The sequence below is a fragment of the Tupaia chinensis genome, unplaced genomic scaffold (assembly GCF_000334495.1).
Source record: "Tupaia chinensis unplaced genomic scaffold, TupChi_1.0 Scaffold000047_1, whole genome shotgun sequence".
In the NCBI taxonomy this organism is placed as follows: Eukaryota; Metazoa; Chordata; class Mammalia; order Scandentia; family Tupaiidae; genus Tupaia; species Tupaia belangeri.
In genome coordinates this window covers 1,013,202-1,020,281 of record NW_006159505.1, presented here as the reverse complement: position 1 = coordinate 1,020,281, position 7,080 = coordinate 1,013,202, and the positions used below count along the sequence as shown (strand labels likewise).

The following is a 7,080-nucleotide window of genomic DNA, read 5'->3' as shown; positions in this document are numbered from 1 at the left end:
CGGGGCGGGCCGGGGCGGGGCGCGACCAGGAAGTCCGCGGGCCGGTCACCCCCACCCTCCTCCCTCGGTCTCCCCGCCAAGGCTCGCCCCCGCCCAGTCCCTGGCGGCCCACCTCCCCACCCGCCCGTCTCCGCTCCCGCAGCCTTTAAGATCAGGCCTCCCAAGGTCAGGTGTCCCGGCTCCTCCTCGACACCCCATTCGAGCAGAGTCCCCAGCCTAGGCGCTAGGCATTTGTCTTCTTCCCCAGCATTTCGCCCCCACCAACCTCCGCGGGAAGATGCTGAGAAAAGGGGCCCTAACCTGATGCCTTTGGCAAGCCCAGGGATCGAGTGGTGGGCGATGTGGGTGATGACCAGAATGGATCAGGCTGGGGCAGTCCCCACCCATGTCCCCTGTCCCGGGGGAGTGCAGGGTGGCGGTGATTCAGCAGTGGGAAGGTCCCGGACCCCTGGGGAGAGTGGGGGAAGGGGGCTGGCGTCAGCACCCCGGGGGAAAGACAAGATCAGCGGAGGCGCAGGCGGAGCCGCGGGCCCCAAAAAACAGGATGTCGCGTCGTCTTTCCGCAATAGGCGGCTCTGAGCCGCCGGGCTCTGGGGAGGGGGCGGGGAGAACCGAGGAGCACCTCTGGCCTCCCGGGCCCCTTCTCGCCCCTTCTTGCCGGGGCAAGCAGCTGCGTCGGGCTGAAGGGCCGCACCCAGCCTGAGGTCCGACTTGGGCCCTGCAGAACGATGGGTGGGCGGACTCGTGGGCGCCCTCTGGCGCTGCAGCTCCCGGACTTGGCACGCGGAGTTGTGACTTGACAGTCACCTTGGTACGGCGCAAACTTTCTGAGCGCCTGCCACGTGCCGAGCTCGGTGCTAGATGCTTTGGAGAAAAACTGTTTAAGACAGGGCCCCTGTCTTCCAGAAATTTTCCAAGAGAGAGAGCAAACCTGGGAATAAAATAGCCGAAGCTTTCTGAGCTTCAGTTCCGTAGACTTGAATAGGATAATTTTTCTCCTTTACGCTGTAGTTGGGAAGATAACAGGAGAATGGGTATAAAAGGCCTGCGGTCAATGCATGGTCCACAGTAGACTCAACAAACGCCTTTTAAGAAAAAGAAAATCATGCTACTGCATAAGAATGAGCTTTCTAAGCGCAACATGCCTGCCCTCATCTATGGCTCTTTGTGACTTCTATTCCCTCTGCTTGGCTTCTGTTTTGCCTGCCAAGGGAAATCGATGCCGTTTTCACAGTGTGTCCCCAAAGGACTGCTGTGCCTAGCCACCATCAGCTCTCCTGCAACTACAGTGGGTATGGGTGTGCATACACACACTACCACCCGTTCTGTCATGCACTTGATAGGCCCTTTTGGTATTGTCCGATTAGCCACCATCAGCTCTCCTGCAACTACAGTGTGTATGGGTGTGCATACACACGCTACCACCCGTTCTGTCATGCACCTGATAGGCCCTCTTAGTATTGTCCGATTTTTTTTTTTGAGAGATGTTTGCTATTAAAGCACTTGCACTCACCAGAGAGACAGAGACAAAGAGAAAGAAAGCAAGAAATCACCCCCCAGGGGGAATGGCCACACCACAATCCCTTCTCCATTCTCCTCTTGAGATTTTGAGATTTTGGGCACACATACAAGCGCCTGGCATGAGTTTCAAGATGCCAGGGTCCAGGACTAGAACCACACTTGGCCATGTGGGAGTCTAGTACTTAACCACTAGCCACCTGCTGTCCCCATCCAACAGAAATTTAATGTGAGCCACATCTGTAATTTAACATTGTCTAGAAATAATATTTTTAAAAGTATTTATTTTGGGTCCAGCAGATGATGGGATGGTTAAGGGCGCTGGACTCCCACATAGCCGATCCTGATTCGAGTGTCGGACCTGGTGGTTTGCTTCCTCGATTTCCCTCTCTCTTCCACTCTCACTCTTACTCTGTCCCTCTCTGGTCAAATGAAAATAAATAAATTTAAATAAAATTTAAAAGAAAAGTATTTATTTTATGAGAGAAAAAGATTTTAAAAAGAGAGAGAGAGAACCCCTGAGAGGTCTTGACTAACAATACACTCCCAGACTCTGCTAGCCCCAGATCATGGGCAGGAGGTTGCCCAGTGTACCTAGGGAGGTCTTCTCACATACACTGGGAACATTTCAAGTGGGTCAGTGTCTGTAAGCATCCTGCTGTGCCACTATCTGATTCCATAATGACATTTTAAAAAAGCTAAAAAGAAACAAATAACCTTAATTTTTAATAGTTCGCTATAAGACAAATATGCTCACCAGAGAGAGACAGAGAGGAGGTAAGTCAGAAATCACTCTGTCAGGAGGGATGACCATACCATAATCCCCCATTCTTCTCTCAGGATCTTGGACATGCACACACACACACACACACACACACACACACGCCCAGGATGTTTTCAAGCCACCGGGTCTGAGACTTGAACCACTCAGTCAGCTATGTAAGATCCAGCTGCCTTAACCTTCACACCACCTGCTGACCCCAGTAAAATTAATTTTAATAACATAGTGAAAGGTCCAGCAGGTGGTGTGGTTGGGGTGCTAGACTCCCACATGGCGATTCGAGTACTATACCTGGAGGCTCGTGTTTTCACTTTCCCTCTCTGTCTCTCTCTGGTGAGCACTTGTACCATGTAGCAAATTATAAAATAATAGTGATAACTAAAACTGAATAATTCCTTAAAAAGAAGCGTGATAGCCACATATAGCCAAAATATTATCATTTGAGAATATAATCAATATATATAATCAATAATTCTTTAATAAACTTTTCCCCCAGGTCTTTGCCATTGGGCATGTGCAGTTGCCAGGGAGAGACAGAAAGACGGAAAGTGACAGCTCATCCCCACCAAGGAGGATGGCCATGCCACAATCCCTTCTCCATTCTCTCAGGATTTTGGACATACATGCACATGTGCCTGGTGTGGTTTTCAAGCTGTTGGGTCCACGTCTTGAAATGTGGCCAGCCACGTGGGAGTCAAGCACCTTAACCACCACACCACCTACTGGCCCTTAAATATCCTTTTTTTGGTAATAAATCTTAGAAATCTGGTGTGTATTTTCCACTTTCAGTGTGTCTCAGTTTGGGCTAGAAACTTTTCAAATGGTCTAGCATGTGTGGCTAGTGTTTACTCCATTGGATGAACAGTTGAAGGCTCTATTAGAGTCAGGCTGATAAATGATTGGAGGGTGGGTTCATTCACTGGCAACCTCCCCTGATCTGCTAAGCAGATTTTTGCTTCCCCCCCCCCCCCCCGCTCTTCTATGGTCCCCATAGCCCTTGAGACTAACTACTTTCTGTGGAGAGGGAAGAGCAGGAAGGACAAGGAGAAAATTTCATTCCCTTCCTTACCCAAATGGAAATACATAGCTGGTACTTGGTATTTGATGGGTGAAGAAAAGATCCTGAGGCCAGCTGGTGGCATGGTGGTTAAAGCGGCTAGATCTCACATGGCCAATTGTGTGGATGTGGTGTCCCAGACCAGAAAAACATGCTGGGTGTGTATGCATGCATGCTCAAAAATCCTGAGAGGAGAAATGGAGAAGGAATTGTGGCATGACTAATCCCCATGGGGATACCTTCTCTCCCTCCCTCTCTGTCTCTCTCCAGCAGGTGCCCCACTAGGAAAAAAAAAAAAGAAGGAAGGAAGAAAAAATGAAAAGTTAAAGGATTTTGAGTTTTCTAAATGACAGTTTAGAGGAAGCCCACACACTAAATGGTTTTTATGAAGCTATTAAAAATTATATTCCATAGGGGCTGGCAGGTGGCTTGGTGGTTAAGGGTGCTGGACTCCCACATGGCTACCCACGGTTCGAGTCCTGGACCTGGCATCTTTCTTTCTCACTTTTTCTCTCTCTTTCCCCCTCTCAGGTCCTATTAAGAACAAATGAACAAGTAAATGAATAAAGTTTAAAAAACACATCAACATTTTGGGAATTTATATATATAAAAAAATTGCATTCCACAGGACCAGCAGAGGGTATAATGGTTACATCACTGGACTCCCACATAGTAGACCACAGTTGCAGTCCTGGACCTGGCAGCTTCAAACTCATGCTGGGCACATGTACATGCGTGCCTAAACTCCGTAGAGGAAAATGGAGAAGGGATTGTGGCAGGGTAATTTTCCCTGGGGGGTGATTTCTTGCTTTCTGTCTGTTTCTGTCTCTGCAATGAACATACACGCCCAACAGCAAAAATCCCTTTTAGAAAAATTACATTCCAGAACAAAAGTTCTTGGAGTTGCATTCCTATAGCATTCTCTTCCCAGGACTTCAAAGTAGGAAAATAGTAGGGCTCTGGAATCCCTCCTTTTTGATCAGAGCAGGTTCACTTTTATCTCATTTCTTTACATGTTTTTTTCTAATAAAAAATTGTATTTACTTAGAAGCATTAAGAATGTCAACAAAACAGCTGCAACTTTTTTTTTTTTTTTTTTTTTGCAATTACAGAGTGGTATTCAGTTAACGGAACAACAATTATTTTAAAAACCTCTCAAAGAAAAAAAAAATGAAAAGCTCTCAAAGTGATTCTAATGTTCAACAACATTTCAGAACTGTTGGTCTAGAACAGTCCAGTGCTTCTCAAACATTAATGTGTGTACAGGTCAGCTGGAAGGCTTGTTAAAACACAGATTGTAGGGGGTACCAGCAGTTAGCATAATGGCTATGTCGCTGGACTCCCACATAGTTGACCGCAGTTTGCTTCTCGGACCTGGTGACTTAAAACACGCTGGGCACGTGTGCGTGCGTGCCCAAGATCCCGAGAGGAGAATGGAGGAGAAGGGATTGCGGCGTGGCCATCTCCCCTGAGGGGTGATTTCTTGTTTTCTGTCTCTCTCTGTCTGGCGAGCGCACGCACCCTATAGCAAAAACCTCTCCAAAAAAAAAAAGTGTCCTGCAAAAGATATTTGAAGATCAGGGCCAGTAGATGGTGTAGTGGTTAAGGTACTGGACTCCCACGAGGCCAACTGTGGTTCCAGTCATGAACCTGGCTGCTTGAAACTTAGGCTGGGTACATGTGCATTTGTGCCCAAAATCCCTAGAAGAGAATGGAGGAGAAGGGATTGCGGCATGGCCATCCCCCTGGTGGGGTGATTTCTCACTTTCTGTCTCTCAGTCTCTCTTTGTCTTTCTGGCGCGTGCTAATGCAAAAACCTCTCCAAAAAAGTTAAAATATAAAATAAAATAATTCTTTTAAAAAAAGTAAAAAATAAAGCTACGAGGAGAAGAGCGAGCCCAGGACTGAGCTTGAAATCTAGTTTTAGCTCAGCCAGCCAGATTAGTGAAATGTTTAGTCCATGGTCCACCCTTATCTAGATCCGAGTTCCCTCCCTTGGGAAACAAGGAATTGAGCTAGATGATACCTTTGAGTTCTGACCTTCTATGATACACTCTCCAGAATAATAATTAAGTAGTTAAGGTTTATGCATGTAGCATATTACTCATAATTCTTTAATACCACTTAGGTCATCCTGCTTTTTGTGCTAGTAAATTGTACCTATGCCTAATGTCTGTCTTCCCCATTGACTATAAGGCCTTTGAGGTTGTGTCTGATTCATTTCTGTGTCTACCCACTGGGCCTGGCATAGGCAGGTCTGAACACTCATTTGTCTTCAGTAAACATCTATGGAATTAAATTGCTTTAATAAAGTACTAATACAAGGGAATTTAAAAAGCTCATGGAAAAATGAATTAAAAGATAAAAATAGAACCAGTCCATGGCTTGGTGACTAAGGTAGCTGAATCCTACATGGCCAACTGCACGGTTTGAGTTTCAGACCCAATGGCTTGAACAATACGCTGGGTACCTGTGCATACATGCCCAAAAATCCCAAAAGGAGGAAGAGATGGAGGAGAAGGGACTGTGGTATGATCATGCCCCATGTTGGCGCTTTCTCATTTTCTCTGTCTCTTTGGTGAGTGCATGCGAGCTCTGATGAAAACAGAAACAAACAAACAAAAAACAACCAAAAAACTTTATTTCTCAGCATAAGGTCCATCAAGATCAAAACAGTGATACCAGACATTTAGTCCAATCCTAAAGAACTGAGGGTCTTGAGAATTTAACCATGTCAATGCAGTCTTTTTTACATTAGAAATTGAAGAAAAATGGGGGCCCTTTCAGGGTTTTTTAAGATTAGGAAACAAACAGAATTCAGAAGGAACTAAATCAGGACTCTAAAGTAGATGCCTAATGATTTCTCATAGAAACTCTTACAAAACTGGGACCAGCAGTTGGTGTAACGGCTATGCTGCTGGACTCCCATGTAGTTGACTGCAACTCAAGTCCCAGACCTGGCTTAAACTCACACCAGACGCGTGTGCACACATGCCCAAGATCCTGAGAGGAGAATGGAATAGAAGGGACTGCAGCATGGCCATCCCTCCAGGGGATGATTTCTCATTTTCTGTCTCTCTTTCTGGCGAGCACATGTGCCCTATAGCAAAAACCTTTCCAAAAAAAAATAAAAATAAAAATAAAAGAAACTCTTACAAAACAGTCCTTGTTGAATGACAAAAATGAGCAGGATTACCGTCATGGTGAAGAAGGATTTTTCTGATGAAGCTTTCTCAAGCATTTCTCTAGTAAAGATTTGGCTAACTTTCTGAACAGATGTTATCATTCTTTGACCCTGCAGAAAGTCAACAACAGAATGCCTTGAGCATCCCAACAAACTGCTGCCATGATCTTTGCTCTCATCTGGTCTGCTTCGCTTTGACTGCACACTTCCACCACCTGGTAGCCATCGGTTTAATTATGCTTTGTCTTCAAGATCATACTGGTAGAGTCATGTGTCATCTTGTATAATTCTTCAAAGAACTGCTTCAGGATCTTGATCGTGCTCATTTAAAATTTCCATCGAGGGGCTGGCAGGTGGCATGGTGGTTAAGTACACTGGATTCCCATATGGCTGACTCACCACAGTTTTAAGTCCTGGACCTGGTGGCTTGCTTTCTCACTTTCCCTCTCTCTCTCTCTCACTCAGTCCCTCCATGGTCAAATTTAAATAAATAAGTAAATAAATAAATAAAGTTAAATAAAATAATAAAAAATTAAAAAA

At 45.7% G+C, this 7,080-nt stretch overlaps 1 protein-coding gene across 1 annotated transcript in view; it reads right to left on the bottom strand.

The window, feature by feature from the left end:
- RHOG (ras homolog family member G) overlaps window positions 1-489 on the bottom strand; it is a 14,277-nt gene extending 13,788 nt beyond the window's left edge. Inside the window, exon 1 of the mRNA XM_006140924.3 lies at window positions 301-489. The gene's annotated coding sequence lies outside the window, so the exon portion shown is untranslated. The remainder of the gene's footprint in view (window positions 1-300) is intronic.
- Between the last annotated feature and the right edge of the window lie 6,591 nt (window positions 490-7,080).